This window comes from Ambystoma mexicanum, chromosome 1p (genome assembly GCF_040938575.1).
Source record: "Ambystoma mexicanum isolate Mex_15411 chromosome 1p, UKY_AmexF1_1, whole genome shotgun sequence".
In the NCBI taxonomy this organism is placed as follows: domain Eukaryota; kingdom Metazoa; phylum Chordata; class Amphibia; order Caudata; family Ambystomatidae; genus Ambystoma; species Ambystoma mexicanum.
In genome coordinates, this window is record NC_090921.1 from 1,026,613,428 (window position 1) to 1,026,632,006 (window position 18,579).

Sequence of the window (18,579 nt, forward strand, 5' to 3'; positions counted from 1 at the left end):
GTTGGGCCTTGACAATATTTTAATATCTTGGATGGTGTATACTGTTCTCTCATTTCCCTTGAGAAATCAAGATTGTCAAGGGGATTCTGCTGTTTTGCCAGTTCATAGCAAGAGATGGGGATCCGAAACACCTCACAGGAAACCAATGAAGATTGGTGTTGGACAGAAACATAACGTGGCCACAGCCTCAAAGCAAAAGGCATCTATTTTCAGTGATGAAATATAATATAATTATAAATTGTCTGTTATTTTATTTTCCAAGTATTTTACTTTCCAAGTATTCAATAAAATTTGCATTTGGCAAAAGTCCTTCAAGCCGGATTTGAACCAGCGACCTAAGGATGCCTGTTTTACCACTACAGTCCTCCACTCCACCAACTGAGCTTTCGAAGGCTTGGCAAATCATTCTCTAGCAAACTTAATACGAGCTTCCACTTCAACCGTCGACTTGTAAACATCTCTTGCAATTTGTGCAAAATACTACAAATTTGGCTTGTGAGGTTCCCGAATTGAGTAAAAGCACATCAGTTCCCAATTAAAAAAATTACCCCCTCCGCAGTCTCCCGCATGTTAATGACCACCATACTAAGGGGGAAAAGTTGAAAGGCGACGCCTCACAGGCCATCTCCTCAGAGTATTCAGCCGTGTTGGGCCTTGACAATATTTTAATATCTTGGATGGTGTATACTGTTCTCTCATTTCCCTTGAGAAATCAAGATTGTCAAGGGGATTCTGCAGTTTTGCCAGTTCATAGCAAGAGATGGGGATCCGAAACACCTCACAGGAAACCAATGAAGATTGGTGTTGGACAGAAACATAACGTGGCCACAGCCTCAAAGCAAAAGGCATCTATTTTCAGTGATGAAATATAATATAATTATAAATTGTCTGTTATTTTATTTTCCAAGCATTTTACTTTCCAAGTATTCAATAAAATTTGCAATTGGCAAAAGTCCTTCAATCCGGATTTGAACCAGCGACCTAAGGATGCCTGTTTTACCACTACAGTCCTCTGCTCTACCAACTGAGCTATCGAAGGCTTGGCAAATCAGTCTCTACCAAGCTCAATACGAGCTTCCACTTCAACCGTCGACATTCAAACATCTCTTGCAATTCGTGCAAAATACTACAAATTTGGCTTGTGAGGTTCCCGAATTGAGTAAAAGCACATCAGTTCCCAATTAAAAAAATGACCCCCTCCGCAGTCTCCCGCATGTTACTGACCACCATACTAAGGGGGAAAAGTTGAAAGGCGCGCCTCACAGGCCATCTCCTCAGAGTATTCAGCCGTGTTGGGCCTTGACAATATTTTAATATCTTGGATGGTGTATAGTGTTCTCCCATTTCCCTTGAGAAAACAAGATTGTCAAGGGGATTCTGCTGTTTTGTCAGTTCATAGTAAGAGATGGGGATCCAAAACACCTCACAGGAAACCAACGAAGATTGGTGTCGGACAGAAACATAACGTGGCCACAGCCTCAAAGCAAAAGGCATCTATTTTCAGTGATGAAATATAATATAATTATAAATTGTCTGTTATTTTATTTTCCAAGCATTTTACTTTCCAAGTATTCAATAAAATTTGCAATTGGCAAAAGTCCTTCAATCTGGATTTGAACCAGCGACCTAAGGATGCCTGTTTTACCACTACAGTCCTCTGCTCTACCAACTGAGCTATCGAAGGCTTGGCAAATCCGTCTCTAGCAAGCTCAATACGAGCTTCCACTTCAACCGTCAACATTCAAACATCTCTTGCAATTCGTGCAAAATACTACAAATTTGGCTTTTGAGGTTCCCGAATTGAGTAAAAGCACATCAGTTCACAATTAAAAAAATGACCCCCTCCGCAGTCTCCCGCATGTTACTGACCACCATACTAAGGGGGAAAAGTTGAAAGGCGGCGCCTCACAGGCCATCTCCTCAGAGTATTCAGCCGTGTTGGGCCTTGACAATATTTTAATATCTTGGATGGTGTATAGTGTTCTCTCATTTCCCTTGAGAAATCAAGATTGTCAAGGGGATTCTGCTGTTTTGCCAGTTCATAGCAAGAGATGGGGATCCAAAACACCTCACATGAAACCAATGAAGATTTGTGTTGGACAGAAACATAACGTGGCCACAGCCTCAAAGCAAAAGGCATCTATTTTCAGTGATGAAATATAATATAATTATAAATTGTCTGTTATTTTACTTTCCAAGTATTTTACTTTCCAAGTATTCAATAAAATTTGCATTTGGCAAAAGTCCTTCGTGCCGGATTTGAACCAGCGACCTAAGGATGCCTGTTGTACCACTACAGCCCTCATCTCTACCAACTGAGCTATCGAAGGCTTGGCAAATCACTCTCTAGCAAACTCCATACGAGCTTCCACTTCAACCGTCGACTTGTAAACATTTCTTGCAATTCGTGCAAAATACTACAAATTTGGCTTGTGAGGTTCCCGAATTGAGTAAAAGCACATCAGTTCCCAATTAAAAAAATGACCCCCGCCGCAGTCTCCCGCATGTTACTGACCACCATAATAAGGGGGAAAAGTTGAAAGGCGCCACCTCACAGGCCATCTCCTCAGAGTATTCAGCCGCGTTGGGCCTTGACAATATTTTAATATCTTGGATGGTGTATAGTGTTCTATCATTTTCCTTGAGAAATCAAGATTGTCAAGGGGATTATGCTGTTTTGCCAGTTCATAGCAAGAGATGGGGATCAAAGAAACACCTCACAGGAAACCAAAGAAGATTGGTGTTGGACAGAAAAATAATGTGGTCACAGCCTCAAAGCAAAAGGCATCTATTTTCAGTGATGAAATATAATATAATTATAAATTGTCTGTTATGTTATTTTCCAAGTATTTTACTTTCCAAGTATTCAATAAAATGTGCATTTGGCAAAAGTCCTTCGAGCCAGATTTGAACCAGCGACCTAAGGATGCCTGTTTTACCACTACAGTCCTCCACTCTACCAACTGAGCTATCGAAGGCTTGGCAAATCAGTCTCTAGCAAGCTCAATACGAGCTTCCACTTCAACCGTCGACGTTCAAACATCTCTTGCAATTTGTGCAAAATACTACAAATTTGGCTTGTGAGGTTCCCGAATTGAGTAAAAGCACATCAGTTCACAATTAAAAAAATGACCCCCTCCGCAGTCTCCCGCATGTTACTGACCACCATACTAAGGAGGAAAAGTTGAAAGGCGGCGCCTCACAGGCCATCTCCTCAGAGTATTCATCAGTGTTCGGCCTTGACAATATTTTAATATCTTGGATGGTGTATAGTGTTCTCCCATTTCCCTTGAGAAATCAAGATTGTCAAGGGGATTCTGCTGTTTTGTCAGTTCATAGCAAGAGATGGGGATCCAAAATACCTCAGAGGAAACCAACGAAGATTGGTGTCGGACAGAAAAATAACGTTGCCACAGCCTCAAAGCAAAAGGCATCTATTTTCAGTGATGAAATATAATATAATTATAAATTGTCTGTTATTTTACTTTCCAAGTATTTTACTTTCCAAGTATTCAATAAAATGTGCATTTGGCAAAAGTCCTTTGAGCCGGATTTGAACCAGCGACGAGCTATCGAAGGCTTGGCAAATCATTCTCTAGCAAACTCAATACGAGCTTCCACTTCAACCGTCGACGTTCAAACATCTCTTGCAATTTGTGCAAAATACTACAAATTTGGCTTGTGAGGTTCCCGAATTGAGTAAAAGCACATCAGTTCACAATTAAAAAAATGACCCCCTCCGCAGTCTCCCGCATGTTAATCACCACCATACTAAGGGGGAAAAGTTGAAAGGCGTGCCTCACAGGCCATCTCCTCAGAGTATTCAGCCGTGTTGGGCCTTGACAATATTTTAGTATCTTGGATGGTGTATAGTGTTCTCCCATTTCCCGTGAGAAAACAAGATTGTCAAGGGGATTCTGCTGTTTTGTCAGTTCATAGCAAGAGATGGGGATCCAAAACACCTCACAGGAAACCAACGAAGATTGGTGTCAGACAGAAACATAACGTGGCCACAGCCTCAAAGCAAAAGGCATCTATTTTCAGTGATGAAATATAATATAATTATAAATTGTCTGTTATTTTATTTTCCAAGCATTTTACTTTCCAAGTATTCAATAAAATTTGCAATTGGCAAAAGTCCTTCAATCCGGATTTGAACCAGCGACCTAAGGATGCCTGTTTTACCACTACAGTCCTCTGCTCTACCAACTGAGCTATCGAAGGCTTGGCAAATCAGTCTCTACCAAGCTCAATACGAGCTTCCACTTCAACCGTCGACATTCAAACATCTCTTGCAATTCGTGCAAAATACTACAAATTTGGCTTGTGAGGTTCCCGAATTGAGTAAAAGCACATCAGTCCACAATTAATAAAATGACCCCCTCCGCAGTCTCCCGCATGTTACTGACCACCATACTAAGGGGGAAAAGTTGAAAGGCGGCGCCTCACAGGCCATCTCCTCAGAGTATTCAGCCGTGTTGGGCCTTGACAATATTTTAATATCTTGGATGGTGTATAGTGTTCTCTCATTTCCCTTGAGAAATCAAGATTGTCAAGGGGATTCTGCTGTTTTGCCAGTTCATAGCAAGAGATGGGGATCCAAAACACCTCACATGAAACCAATGAAGATTCGTGTTGGACAGAAACATAACGTGGCCACAGCCTCAAAGCAAAAGGCATCTATTTTCAGTGATGAAATATAATATAATTATAAATTGTCTGTTATTTTACTTTCCAAGTATTCAATACAATTTGTATTTGGCAAATGTCCTTCGAGCCGGATTTGAACCAGCGACCTAAGGATGCCTGTTGTACCATTACAGTCCTCTGCTTTACCAACTGAGCTATCGAAGGCTTGGCAAATCACTCTCTAGCAAACTCATTACGAGCTTCTACTTCAACCGTCGACTTGTAAACATCTCTTGCAATTCGTGCAAAATACTTCAAATTTGGCTTGTGAGGTTCCCGAATTGAGTAAAAGCACATCAGTTCCCAATTAAAAAAATGACCCCCGCCGCAGTCTCCCGCATGTTACTGACCACCATACTAAGGGGGAAAAGTTGAAAGGCGGCACCTCACAGGCCATCTCCTCAGAGTATTCAGCCGCGTTGGGCCTTGACAATATTTTAATATCTTGGATGGTGTATAGTGTTCTCTCATTTTCCTTGAGAAATCAAGATTGTCAAGGGGATTATGCTGTTTTGCCAGTTCATAGCAAGAGATGGGGATCAAAGAAACACCTCACAGGAAACCAAAGAAGATTGGTGTTGGACAGAAAAATAATGTGGCCACAGCCTCAAAGCAAAAGGCATCTATTTTCAGTGATGAAATATAATATAATTATGAATTGTCTGTTATGTTATTTTCCAAGTATTTTACTTTCCAAGTATTCAATAAAATTTGCATTTGGCAAAAGGCCTTCGAGCCGGATTTGAACCAGCGACCTAAGGATGCCTGTTTTACCACTACAGTCCTCCCCTCTACCAACTGAGCTATCGAAGGCTTGGCAAACCGTTCTCTAGCAAGCTCAATTCGAGCTTCCACTTCAACCGTCGACATGCAAACATCTCTTGCAATTCGTGCAAAATACTACAAATTTGGCTTGTGAGGTTCCCGAATTGAGTAAAAGCACATCAGTTCCCAATTAAAAAAATGACCCCCTCCGCAGTCTCCCGCATGTTACTGACCACCATACTAAGGGGGAAAAGTTGAAAGGCGGCGCCTCACAGGCCATCTCCTCAGAGTATTCAGCCGTGTTGGGCCTTGACAATATTTTAATATCTTGGATGGTGTATACTGTTCTCTCATTTCCCTTGAGAAATCAAGATTGTCAAGGGGATTCTGCTGTTTTGCCAGTTCATAGCAAGAGATGGGGATCCGAAACACCTCACAGGAAACCAATGAAGATTGGTGTTGGACAGAAACATAACGTGGCCACAGCCTCAAAGCAAAAGGCATCTATTTTCAGTGATGAAATATAATATAATTATAAATTGTCTGTTATTTTATTTTCCAAGTATTTTACTTTCCAAGTATTCAATAAAATTTGCATTTGGCAAAAGTCCTTCGAGCCGGATTTGAACCAGCGACCTAAGGATGCCTGTTTTACCACTACAGTCCTCCACTCCACCAACTGAGCTTTCGAAGGCTTGGCAAATCATTCTCTAGCAAACTCAATACGAGCTTCCACTTCAACCGTCGACTTGTAAACATCTCTTGCAATTTGTGCAAAATACTACAAATTTGGCTTGTGAGGTTCCCGAATTGAGTAAAAGCACATCAGTTCCCAATTAAAAAAATTACCCCCTCCGCAGTCTCCCGCATGTTAATGACCACCATACTAAGGGGGAAAAGTTGAAAGGCGGCGCCTCACAGGCCATTTCCTCAGAGTATTCAGCCGTGTTGGGCCTTGACAATATTTTAATATCTTGGATGGTGTATAGTGTTCTCTCATTTCCCTTGAGAAATCAAGATTGTCAAGGGGATTCTGCTGTTTTGCCAGTTCATAGCAAGAGATGGGGATCCAAAACACCTGACAGGAAACCAATGAAGATTCGTGTTGGACAGAAAAATAACGTGGCCACAGCCTCAAAGCAAAAGGCATCTATTTTCAGTGATGAAATATAATATAATTATAAATTGTCTGTTATTTTACTTTCCAAGTATTTTACTTTCCAAGTATTCAATAAAATGTGCATTTGGCAAAAGTCCTTTGAGCCGGATTTGAACCAGCGACCTAAGGATGCCTGTTTTACCACTACAGTCCTCCGCTCTACCAACTGAGCTATCAAAGGCTTGACAAATCAACTCTAGCAAACTCAATACGAGCTTCCACTTCAACCGTCGACTTGTAAACATCTCTTGCAATTCGTGCAAAATACTACAAATTTGGCTTGTGAGGTTCCCGAATTGAGTAAAAGCACATCAGTTCCCAATTAAAAAAATGACCCCCTCCGCAGTCTCCCGCATGTTACTGACCACCATACTAAGGGGGAAAAGTTGAAAGGCGGCACCTCACAGGCCATCTCCTCAGAGTATTCAGCCGCGTTGGGCCTTGACAATATTTTATAGTGTTCTCTCATTTCCCTTGAGAAATCAAGATTGTCAAGGGGATTCTGCTGTTTTGTCAGTTCATAGCAAGAGATGGGGATCCAAAACACGTCACAGGAAACCAACGAAGATTGGTGTCGGACAGAAAAATAACGTGGCCACAGCCTCAAAGCAAAAGGCATCTATTTTCAGTGATGAAATATAATATAATTATAAATTGTCTGTTATTTTACTTTCCAAGTATTTTACTTTCCAAGTATTCAATAAAATGTGCATTTGGCAAGAGTCCTTCGAGCCAGATTTGAACCAGCAACCTAAGGATGCCTGTTTTACCACTACAGTTCTCTGCTCTACCAACTGAGCTATCGAAGGCTTGGCAAATCAACTCTAGCAAACTCAATACGAGCTTCCACTTCAACCGTCGACTTGTAAACATCTCTTGCAATTCGTGCAAAATACTTCAAATTTGGCTTGTGAGGTTCCCGAATTGAGTAAAAGCACATCAGTTCCCAATTAAAAAAATGACCCCCGCCGCAGTCTCCCGCATGTTACTGACCACCATACTAAGGGGGAAAAGTTGAAAGGCGGCACCTCACAGGCCATCTCCTCAGAGTATTCAGCCGCGTTGGGCCTTGACAATATTTTAATATCTTGGATGGTGTATAGTGTTCTCTCATTTTCCTTGAGAAATCAAGATTGTCAAGGGGATTATGCTGTTTTGCCAGTTCATAGCAAGAGATGGGGATCAAAGAAACACCTCACAGGAAACCAAAGAAGATTGGTGTTGGACAGAAAAATAATGTGGCCACAGCCTCAAAGCAAAAGGCATCTATTTTCAGTGATGAAATATAATATAATTATAAATTGTCTGTTATGTTATTTTCCAAGTATTTTACTTTCCAAGTATTGAATAAAATTTGCATTTGGCAAAAGTCCTTCGAGCCGGATTTGAACCAGCGACCTAAGGATGCCTGTTTTACCACTACAGTCCTCCCCTCTACCAACTGAGCTATCGAAGACTTGGCAAACCGCTCTCTAGCAAGCTCAATTCGAGCTTCCACTTCAACCGTCGACATGCAAACATCTCTTGCAATTCGTGCAAAATACTACAAATTTGGCTTGTGAGGTTCCCGAATTGAGTAAAAGCACATCAGTTCCCAATTAAAAAAATGACCCCCTCCGCAGTCTCCCGCATGTTACTGACCACCATACTAAGGGGGAAAAGTTGAAAGGCGGCGCCTCACAGGCCATCTCCTCAGAGTATTCAGCCGTGTTGGGCCTTGACAATATTTTAATATCTTGGATGGTGTATACTGTTCTCTCATTTCCCTTGAGAAATCAAGATTGTCAAGGGGATTCTGCAGTTTTGCCAGTTCATAGCAAGAGATGGGGATCCGAAACACCTCACAGGAAACCAATGAAGATTGGTGTTGGACAGAAACATAACGTGGCCACAGCCTCAAAGCAAAAGGCATCTATTTTCAGTGATGAAATATAATATAATTATAAATTGTCTGTTATTTTATTTTCCAAGTATTTTACTTTCCAAGTATTCAATAAAATTTGCATTTGGCAAAAGTCCTTCGAGCCGGATTTGAACCAGCGACCTAAGGATGCCTGTTTTACCACTACAGTCCTCCGCTCTACCAACTGAGCTTTCGAAGGCTTGGCAAATCATTTTCTAGCAAACTCAATACGAGCTTCCACTTCAACCGTCGACTTGTAAACATCTCTTGCAATTTGTGCAAAATACTACAAATTTGGCTTGTGAGGTTCCCGAATTGAGTAAAAGCACATCAGTTCCCAATTAAAAAAATTACCCCCTCCGCAGTCTCCCGCATGTTAATGACCACCATACTAAGGGGGAAAAGTTGAAAGGCGGCGCCTCACAGGCCCTCTCCTCAGAGTATTCAGCCGTGTTGGGCCTTGACAATATTTTAATATCTTGGATGGTGTATAGTGTTCTCTCATTTCCCTTGAGAAATCAAGATTGTCAAGGGGATTCTGCTGTTTTGCCAGTTCATAGCAAGAGATGGGGATCCAAAACACCTGACAGGAAACCAATGAAGATTTGTGTTGGACAGAAAAATAACGTGGCCACAGCCTCAAAGCAAAAGGCATCTATTTTCAGTGATGAAATATAATATAATTATAAATTGTCTGTTCTTTTACTTTCCAAGTATTTTACTTTCCAAGTATTCAATAAAATGTGCATTTGGCAAGAGTCCTTCGAGCTGGATTTGAACCAGCGACCTAAGGATGCCTGTTTTACCACTACAGTCCTCCGCTCTACCAACTGAGCTATCGAAGGCTTGGCAAATCAACTCTAGCAAACTCAATACGAGCTTCCACTTCAACCGTCGACTTGTAAACATCTCTTGCAATTCGTGCAAAATACTTCAAATTTGGCTTGTGAGGTTCCCGAATTGAGTAAAAGCACATCAGTTCCCAATTAAAAAAATGACCCCCGCCGCAGTCTCCCGCATGTTACTGACCACCATACTAAGGGGGAAAAGTTGAAAGGCGGCACCTCACAGGCCATCTCCTCAGAGTATTCAGCCGCGTTGGGCCTTGACAATATTTTAATATCTTGGATGGTGTATAGTGTTCTCTCATTTTCCTTGAGAAATCAAGATTGTCAAGGGGATTATGCTGTTTTGCCAGTTCATAGCAAGAGATGGGGATCAAAGAAACACCTCACAGGAAACCAAAGAAGATTGGTGTTGGACAGAAACATAACGTGGCCACAGCCTCAAAGCAAAAGGCATCTATTTTCAGTGATGAAATATAATATAATTATGAATTGTCTGTTATGTTATTTTCCAAGTATTTTACTTTCCAAGTATTCAATAAAATTTGCATTTGGCAAAAGGCCTTCGAGCCGGATTTGAACCAGCGACCTAAGGATGCCTGTTTTACCACTACAGTCCTCCCCTCTACCAACTGAGCTATCGAAGGCTTGGCAAACCGTTCTCTAGCAAGCTCAATTCGAGCTTCCACTTCAACCGTCGACATGCAAACATCTCTTGCAATTCGTGCAAAATACTACAAATTTGGCTTGTGAGGTTCCCGAATTGAGTAAAAGCACATCAGTTCCCAATTAAAAAAATGACCCCCTCCGCAGTCTCCCGCATGTTACTGACCACCATACTAAGGGGGAAAAGTTGAAAGGCGGCGCCTCACAGGCCATCTCCTCAGAGTATTCAGCCGTGTTGGGCCTTGACAATATTTTAATATCTTGGATGGTGTATACTGTTCTCTCATTTCCCTTGAGAAATCAAGATTGTCAAGGGGATTCTGCTGTTTTGCCAGTTCATAGCAAGAGATGGGGATCCGAAACACCTCACAGGAAACCAATGAAGATTGGTGTTGGACAGAAACATAACGTGGCCACAGCCTCAAAGCAAAAGGCATCTATTTTCAGTGATGAAATATAATATAATTATAAATTGTCTGTTATTTTATTTTCCAAGTATTTTACTTTCCAAGTATTCAATAAAATTTGCATTTGGCAAAAGTCCTTCGAGCCGGATTTGAACCAGCGACCTAAGGATGCCTGTTTTACCACTACAGTCCTCCACTCCACCAACTGAGCTTTCGAAGGCTTGGCAAATCATTCTCTAGCAAACTCAATACGAGCTTCCACTTCAACCGTCGACTTGTAAACATCTCTTGCAATTTGTGCAAAATACTACAAATTTGGCTTGTGAGGTTCCCGAATTGAGTAAAAGCACATCAGTTCCCAATTAAAAAAATTACCCCCTCCGCAGTCTCCCGCATGTTAATGACCACCATACTAAGGGGGAAAAGTTGAAAGGCGGCGCCTCACAGGCCATTTCCTCAGAGTATTCAGCCGTGTTGGGCCTTGACAATATTTTAATATCTTGGATGGTGTATAGTGTTCTCTCATTTCCCTTGAGAAATCAAGATTGTCAAGGGGATTCTGCTGTTTTGCCAGTTCATAGCAAGAGATGGGGATCCAAAACACCTGACAGGAAACCAATGAAGATTCGTGTTGGACAGAAAAATAACGTGGCCACAGCCTCAAAGCAAAAGGCATCTATTTTCAGTGATGAAATATAATATAATTATAAATTGTCTGTTATTTTACTTTCCAAGTATTTTACTTTCCAAGTATTCAATAAAATGTGCATTTGGCAAAAGTCCTTTGAGCCGGATTTGAACCAGCGACCTAAGGATGCCTGTTTTACCACTACAGTCCTCCGCTTCCAACTGAGCTATCAAAGGCTTGACAAATCAACTCTAGCAAACTCAATACGAGCTTCCACTTCAACCGTCGACTTGTAAACATCTCTTGCAATTCGTGCAAAATACTACAAATTTGGCTTGTGAGGTTCCCGAATTGAGTAAAAGCACATCAGTTCCCAATTAAAAAAATGACCCCCTCCGCAGTCTCCCGCATGTTACTGACCACCATACTAAGGGGGAAAAGTTGAAAGGCGGCACCTCACAGGCCATCTCCTCAGAGTATTCAGCCGCGTTGGGCCTTGACAATATTTTATAGTGTTCTCTCATTTCCCTTGAGAAATCAAGATTGTCAAGGGGATTCTGCTGTTTTGTCAGTTCATAGCAAGAGATGGGGATCCAAAACACGTCACAGGAAACCAACGAAGATTGGTGTCGGACAGAAAAATAACGTGGCCACAGCCTCAAAGCAAAAGGCATCTATTTTCAGTGATGAAATATAATATAATTATAAATTGTCTGTTATTTTACTTTCCAAGTATTTTACTTTCCAAGTATTCAATAAAATGTGCATTTGGCAAGAGTCCTTCGAGCCAGATTTGAACCAGCAACCTAAGGATGCCTGTTTTACCACTACAGTTCTCTGCTCTACCAACTGAGCTATCGAAGGCTTGGCAAATCAACTCTAGCAAACTCAATACGAGCTTCCACTTCAACCGTCGACTTGTAAACATCTCTTGCAATTCGTGCAAAATACTTCAAATTTGGCTTGTGAGGTTCCCGAATTGAGTAAAAGCACATCAGTTCCCAATTAAAAAAATGACCCCCGCCGCAGTCTCCCGCATGTTACTGACCACCATACTAAGGGGGAAAAGTTGAAAGGCGGCACCTCACAGGCCATCTCCTCAGAGTATTCAGCCGCGTTGGGCCTTGACAATATTTTAATATCTTGGATGGTGTATAGTGTTCTCTCATTTTCCTTGAGAAATCAAGATTGTCAAGGGGATTATGCTGTTTTGCCAGTTCATAGCAAGAGATGGGGATCAAAGAAACACCTCACAGGAAACCAAAGAAGATTGGTGTTGGACAGAAAAATAATGTGGCCACAGCCTCAAAGCAAAAGGCATCTATTTTCAGTGATGAAATATAATATAATTATAAATTGTCTGTTATGTTATTTTCCAAGTATTTTACTTTCCAAGTATTGAATAAAATTTGCATTTGGCAAAAGTCCTTCGAGCCGGATTTGAACCAGCGACCTAAGGATGCCTGTTTTACCACTACAGTCCTCCCCTCTACCAACTGAGCTATCGAAGACTTGGCAAACCGCTCTCTAGCAAGCTCAATTCGAGCTTCCACTTCAACCGTCGACATGCAAACATCTCTTGCAATTCGTGCAAAATACTACAAATTTGGCTTGTGAGGTTCCCGAATTGAGTAAAAGCACATCAGTTCCCAATTAAAAAAATGACCCCCTCCGCAGTCTCCCGCATGTTACTGACCACCATACTAAGGGGGAAAAGTTGAAAGGCGGCGCCTCACAGGCCATCTCCTCAGAGTATTCAGCCGTGTTGGGCCTTGACAATATTTTAATATCTTGGATGGTGTATACTGTTCTCTCATTTCCCTTGAGAAATCAAGATTGTCAAGGGGATTCTGCAGTTTTGCCAGTTCATAGCAAGAGATGGGGATCCGAAACACCTCACAGGAAACCAATGAAGATTGGTGTTGGACAGAAACATAACGTGGCCACAGCCTCAAAGCAAAAGGCATCTATTTTCAGTGATGAAATATAATATAATTATAAATTGTCTGTTATTTTATTTTCCAAGTATTTTACTTTCCAAGTATTCAATAAAATTTGCATTTGGCAAAAGTCCTTCGAGCCGGATTTGAACCAGCGACCTAAGGATGCCTGTTTTACCACTACAGTCCTCCGCTCTACCAACTGAGCTTTCGAAGGCTTGGCAAATCATTTTCTAGCAAACTCAATACGAGCTTCCACTTCAACCGTCGACTTGTAAACATCTCTTGCAATTTGTGCAAAATACTACAAATTTGGCTTGTGAGGTTCCCGAATTGAGTAAAAGCACATCAGTTCCCAATTAAAAAAATTACCCCCTCCGCAGTCTCCCGCATGTTAATGACCACCATACTAAGGGGGAAAAGTTGAAAGGCGGCGCCTCACAGGCCCTCTCCTCAGAGTATTCAGCCGTGTTGGGCCTTGACAATATTTTAATATCTTGGATGGTGTATAGTGTTCTCTCATTTCCCTTGAGAAATCAAGATTGTCAAGGGGATTCTGCTGTTTTGCCAGTTCATAGCAAGAGATGGGGATCCAAAACACCTGACAGGAAACCAATGAAGATTTGTGTTGGACAGAAAAATAACGTGGCCACAGCCTCAAAGCAAAAGGCATCTATTTTCAGTGATGAAATATAATATAATTATAAATTGTCTGTTCTTTTACTTTCCAAGTATTTTACTTTCCAAGTATTCAATAAAATGTGCATTTGGCAAGAGTCCTTCGAGCTGGATTTGAACCAGCGACCTAAGGATGCCTGTTTTACCACTACAGTCCTCCGCTCTACCAACTGAGCTATCGAAGGCTTGGCAAATCAACTCTAGCAAACTCAATACGAGCTTCCACTTCAACCGTCGACTTGTAAACATCTCTTGCAATTCGTGCAAAATACTTCAAATTTGGCTTGTGAGGTTCCCGAATTGAGTAAAAGCACATCAGTTCCCAATTAAAAAAATGACCCCCGCCGCAGTCTCCCGCATGTTACTGACCACCATACTAAGGGGGAAAAGTTGAAAGGCGGCACCTCACAGGCCATCTCCTCAGAGTATTCAGCCGCGTTGGGCCTTGACAATATTTTAATATCTTGGATGGTGTATAGTGTTCTCTCATTTTCCTTGAGAAATCAAGATTGTCAAGGGGATTATGCTGTTTTGCCAGTTCATAGCAAGAGATGGGGATCAAAGAAACACCTCACAGGAAACCAAAGAAGATTGGTGTTGGACAGAAAAATAATGTGGCCACAGCCTCAAAGCAAAAGGCATCTATTTTCAGTGATGAAATATAATATAATTATAAATTGTCTGTTATGTTATTTTCCAAGTATTTTACTTTCCAAGTATTGAATAAAATTTGCATTTGGCAAAAGTCCTTCGAGCCGGATTTGAACCAGCGACCTAAGGATGCCTGTTTTACCACTACAGTCCTCCCCTCTACCAACTGAGCTATCGAAGGCTTGGCAAACCGTTCTCTAGCAAGCTCAATTCGAGCTTCCACTTCAACCGTCGACATGCAAACATCTCTTGCAATTCGTGCAAAATACTACAAATTTGGCTTGTGAGGTTCCCGAATTGAGTAAAAGCACATCAGTTCCCAATTAAAAAAATGACCCCCTCCGCAGTCTCCCGCATGTTACTGACCACCATACTAAGGGGGAAAAGTTGAAAGGCGGCGCCTCACAGGCCATCTCCTCAGAGTATTCAGCCGTGTTGGGCCTTGACAATATTTTAATATCTTGGATGGTGTATACTGTTCTCTCATTTCCCTTGAGAAATCAAGATTGTCAAGGGGATTCTGCTGTTTTGCCAGTTCATAGCAAGAGATGGGGATCCGAAACACCTCACAGGAAACCAATGAAGATTGGTGTTGGACAGAAACATAACGTGGCCACAGCCTCAAAGCAAAAGGCATCTATTTTCAGTGATGAAATATAATATAATTATAAATTGTCTGTTATTTTATTTTCCAAGTATTTTACTTTCCAAGTATTCAATAAAATGTGCATTTGGCAAAAGTCCTTCGAGCCAGATTTGAACCAGAGACCTAAGGATGCCTGTTTTACCACTACAGTCCTCCGCTCTACCAACTGAGCTATCAAAGGCTTGGCAAATCATTCTCTAGCAAACTCAATACGAGCTTCCACTTCAACGTCGACTTGTAAACATCTCTTGCAATTCGTGCAAAATACTACAAATTTGGCTTGTGAGGTTCCCGAATTGAGTAAAAGCACATCAGTTCCCAATTAAAAAAATTACCCCCTCCGCAGTCTCCCGCATGTTAATGACCACCATACTAAGGGGGAAAAGTTGAAAGGCGACGCCTCACAGGCCATCTCCTCAGAGTATTCAGCCGTGTTGGGCCTTGACAATATTTTAATATCTTGGATGGTGTATACTGTTCTCTCATTTCCCTTGAGAAATCAAGATTGTCAAGGGGATTCTGCAGTTTTGCCAGTTCATAGCAAGAGATGGGGATCCGAAACACCTCACAGGAAACCAATGAAGATTGGTGTTGGACAGAAACATAACGTGGCCACAGCCTCAAAGCAAAAGGCATCTATTTTCAGTGATGAAATATAATATAATTATAAATTGTCTGTTATTTTATTTTCCAAGCATTTTACTTTCCAAGTATTCAATAAAATTTGCAATTGGCAAAAGTCCTTCAATCCGGATTTGAACCAGCGACCTAAGGATGCCTGTTTTACCACTACAGTCCTCTGCTCTACCAACTGAGCTATCGAAGGCTTGGCAAATCAGTCTCTACCAAGCTCAATACGAGCTTCCACTTCAACCGTCGACATTCAAACATCTCTTGCAATTCGTGCAAAATACTACAAATTTGGCTTGTGAGGTTCCCGAATTGAGTAAAAGCACATCAGTTCCCAATTAAAAAAATGACCCCCTCCGCAGTCTCCCGCATGTTACTGACCACCATACTAAGGGGGAAAAGTTGAAAGGCGCGCCTCACAGGCCATCTCCTCAGAGTATTCAGCCGTGTTGGGCCTTGACAATATTTTAATATCTTGGATGGTGTATAGTGTTCTCCCATTTCCCTTGAGAAAACAAGATTGTCAAGGGTATTCTGCTGTTTTGTCAGTTCATAGTAAGAGATGGGGATCCAAAACACCTCACAGGAAACCAACGAAGATTGGTGTCGGACAGAAACATAACGTGGCCACAGCCTCAAAGCAAAAGGCATCTATTTTCAGTGATGAAATATAATATAATTATGAATTGTCTGTTATTTTATTTTCCAAGCATTTTACTTTCCAAGTATTCAATAAAATTTGCAATTGGCAAAAGTCATTCAATCTGGATTTGAACCAGCGACCTAAGGATGCCTGTTTTACCACTACAGTCCTCTGCTCTACCAACTGAGCTATCGAAGGCTTGGCAAATCCGTCTCTAGCAAGCTCAATACGAGCTTCCACTTCAACCGTCGACATTCAAACATCTCTTGCAATTCGTGCAAAATACTACAAATTTGGCTTTTGAGGTTCCCGAATTGAGTAAAAGCACATCAGTTCACAATTAAAAAAATGACCCCCTCCGCAGTCTCCCGCATGTTACTGACCACCATACTAAGGGGGAAAAGTTGAAAGGCGGCGCCTCACAGGCCATCTCCTCAGAGTATTCAGCCGTGTTGGGCCTTGACAATATTTTAATATCTTGGATGGTGTATAGTGTTCTCTCATTTCCCTTGAGAAATCAAGATTGTCAAGGGGATTCTGCTGTTTTGCCAGTTCATAGCAAGAGATGGGGATCCAAAACACCTCACATGAAACCAATGAAGATTTGTGTTGGACAGAAACATAACGTGGCCACAGCCTCAAAGCAAAAGGCATCTATTTTCAGTGATGAAATATAATATAATTATAAATTGTCTGTTATTTTACTTTCCAAGTATTTTACTTTCCAAGTATTCAATAAAATTTGCATTTGGCAAAAGTCCTTCGTGCCGGATTTGAACCAGCGACCTAAGGATGCCTGTTGTACCACTACAGCCCTCATCTCTACCAACTGAGCTATCGAAGGCTTGGCAAATCACTCTCTAGCAAACTCCATACGAGCTTCCACTTCAACCGTCGACTTGTAAACATTTCTTGCAATTCGTGCAAAATACTACAAATTTGGCTTGTGAGGTTCCCGAATTGAGTAAAAGCACATCAGTTCCCAATTAAAAAAATGACCCCCGCCGCAGTCTCCCGCATGTTACTGACCACCATAATAAGGGGGAAAAGTTGAAAGGCGGCACCTCACAGGCCATCTCCTCAGAGTATTCAGCCGCGTTGGGCCTTGACAATATTTTAATATCTTGGATGGTGTATAGTGTTCTATCATTTTCCTTGAGAAATCAAGATTGTCAAGGGGATTATGCTGTTTTGCCAGTTCATAGCAAGAGATGGGGATCAAAGAAACACCTCACAGGAAACCAAAGAAGATTGGTGTTGGACAGAAAAATAATGTGGTCACAGCCTCAAAGCAAAAGGCATCTATTTTCAGTGATGAAATATAATATAATTATAAATTGTCTGTTATGTTATTTTCCAAGTATTTTACTTTCCAAGTATTCAATAAAATGTGCATTTGGCAAAAGTCCTTCGATCCGGATTTGAACCAGCGACCTAAGGATGCCTGTTTTACTACTACAGTCCTCCACTCTACCAACTGAGCTATCGAAGGCTTGGCAAATCAGTCTCTAGCAAGCTCAATACGAGCTTCCACTTCAACCGTCGACGTTCAAACATCTCTTGCAATTTGTGCAAAATACTACAAATTTGGCTTGTGAGGTTCCCGAATTGAGTAAAAGCACATCAGTTCACAATTAAAAAAATGACCCCCTCCGCAGTCTCCCGCATGTTACTGACCACCATACTAAGGAGGAAAAGTTGAAAGGCGGCGCCTCACAGGCCATCTCCTCAGAGTATTCATCAGTGTTCGGCCTTGACAATATTTTAATATCTTGGATGGTGTATAGTGTTCTCCCATTTCCCTTGAGAAATCAAGATTGTCAAGGGGATTCTGCTGTTTTGTCAGTTCATAGCAAGAGATGGGGATCCAAAATACCTCACAGGAAACCAACGAAGATTGGTGTCGGACAGAAAAATAACGTTGCCACAGCCTCAAAGCAAAAGGCATCTATTTTCAGTGATGAAATATAATATAATTATAAATTGTCTGTTATTTTACTTTCCAAGTATTTTACTTTCCAAGTATTCAATAAAATGTGCATTTGGCAAAAGTCCTTTGAGCCGGATTTGAACCAGCGACGAGCTATCGAAGGCTTGGCAAATCATTCTCTAGCAAACTCAATACGAGCTTCCACTTCAACCGTGGACTTGTAAACATCTCTTGCAATTCGTGCAAAATACTACAAATTTGGCTTGTGAGGTTCCCGAATTGAGTAAAAGCACATCAGTTCCCAATTAAAAAAATTACCCCCTCCGCAGTCTCCCGCATGTTAATCACCACTATACTAAGGGGGAAAAGTTGAAAGGCGTGCCTCACAGGCCATCTCCT

General features: G+C 41.4%; 3 non-coding genes across 3 annotated transcripts; all 3 read right to left on the minus strand.

Moving 5' to 3' along the window:
- Positions 1-6,708: 6,708 nt before the first annotated feature.
- On the minus strand, positions 6,709-6,794 carry TRNAY-GUA (transfer RNA tyrosine (anticodon GUA)). Its single transcript is given in 2 exon segments — positions 6,709-6,744; positions 6,758-6,794. It is a non-coding gene; the product is annotated as a tRNA-Tyr (tRNA).
- Positions 6,795-9,275: 2,481 nt separating this feature from the next.
- TRNAY-GUA (transfer RNA tyrosine (anticodon GUA)) lies at positions 9,276-9,361 on the minus strand. The gene is given in 2 exon segments: positions 9,276-9,311; positions 9,325-9,361. It is a non-coding gene; the product is annotated as a tRNA-Tyr (tRNA).
- Positions 9,362-13,779: 4,418 nt separating this feature from the next.
- TRNAY-GUA (transfer RNA tyrosine (anticodon GUA)) lies at positions 13,780-13,865 on the minus strand. The gene is given in 2 exon segments: positions 13,780-13,815; positions 13,829-13,865. It is a non-coding gene; the product is annotated as a tRNA-Tyr (tRNA).
- Positions 13,866-18,579: the final 4,714 nt, after the last annotated feature.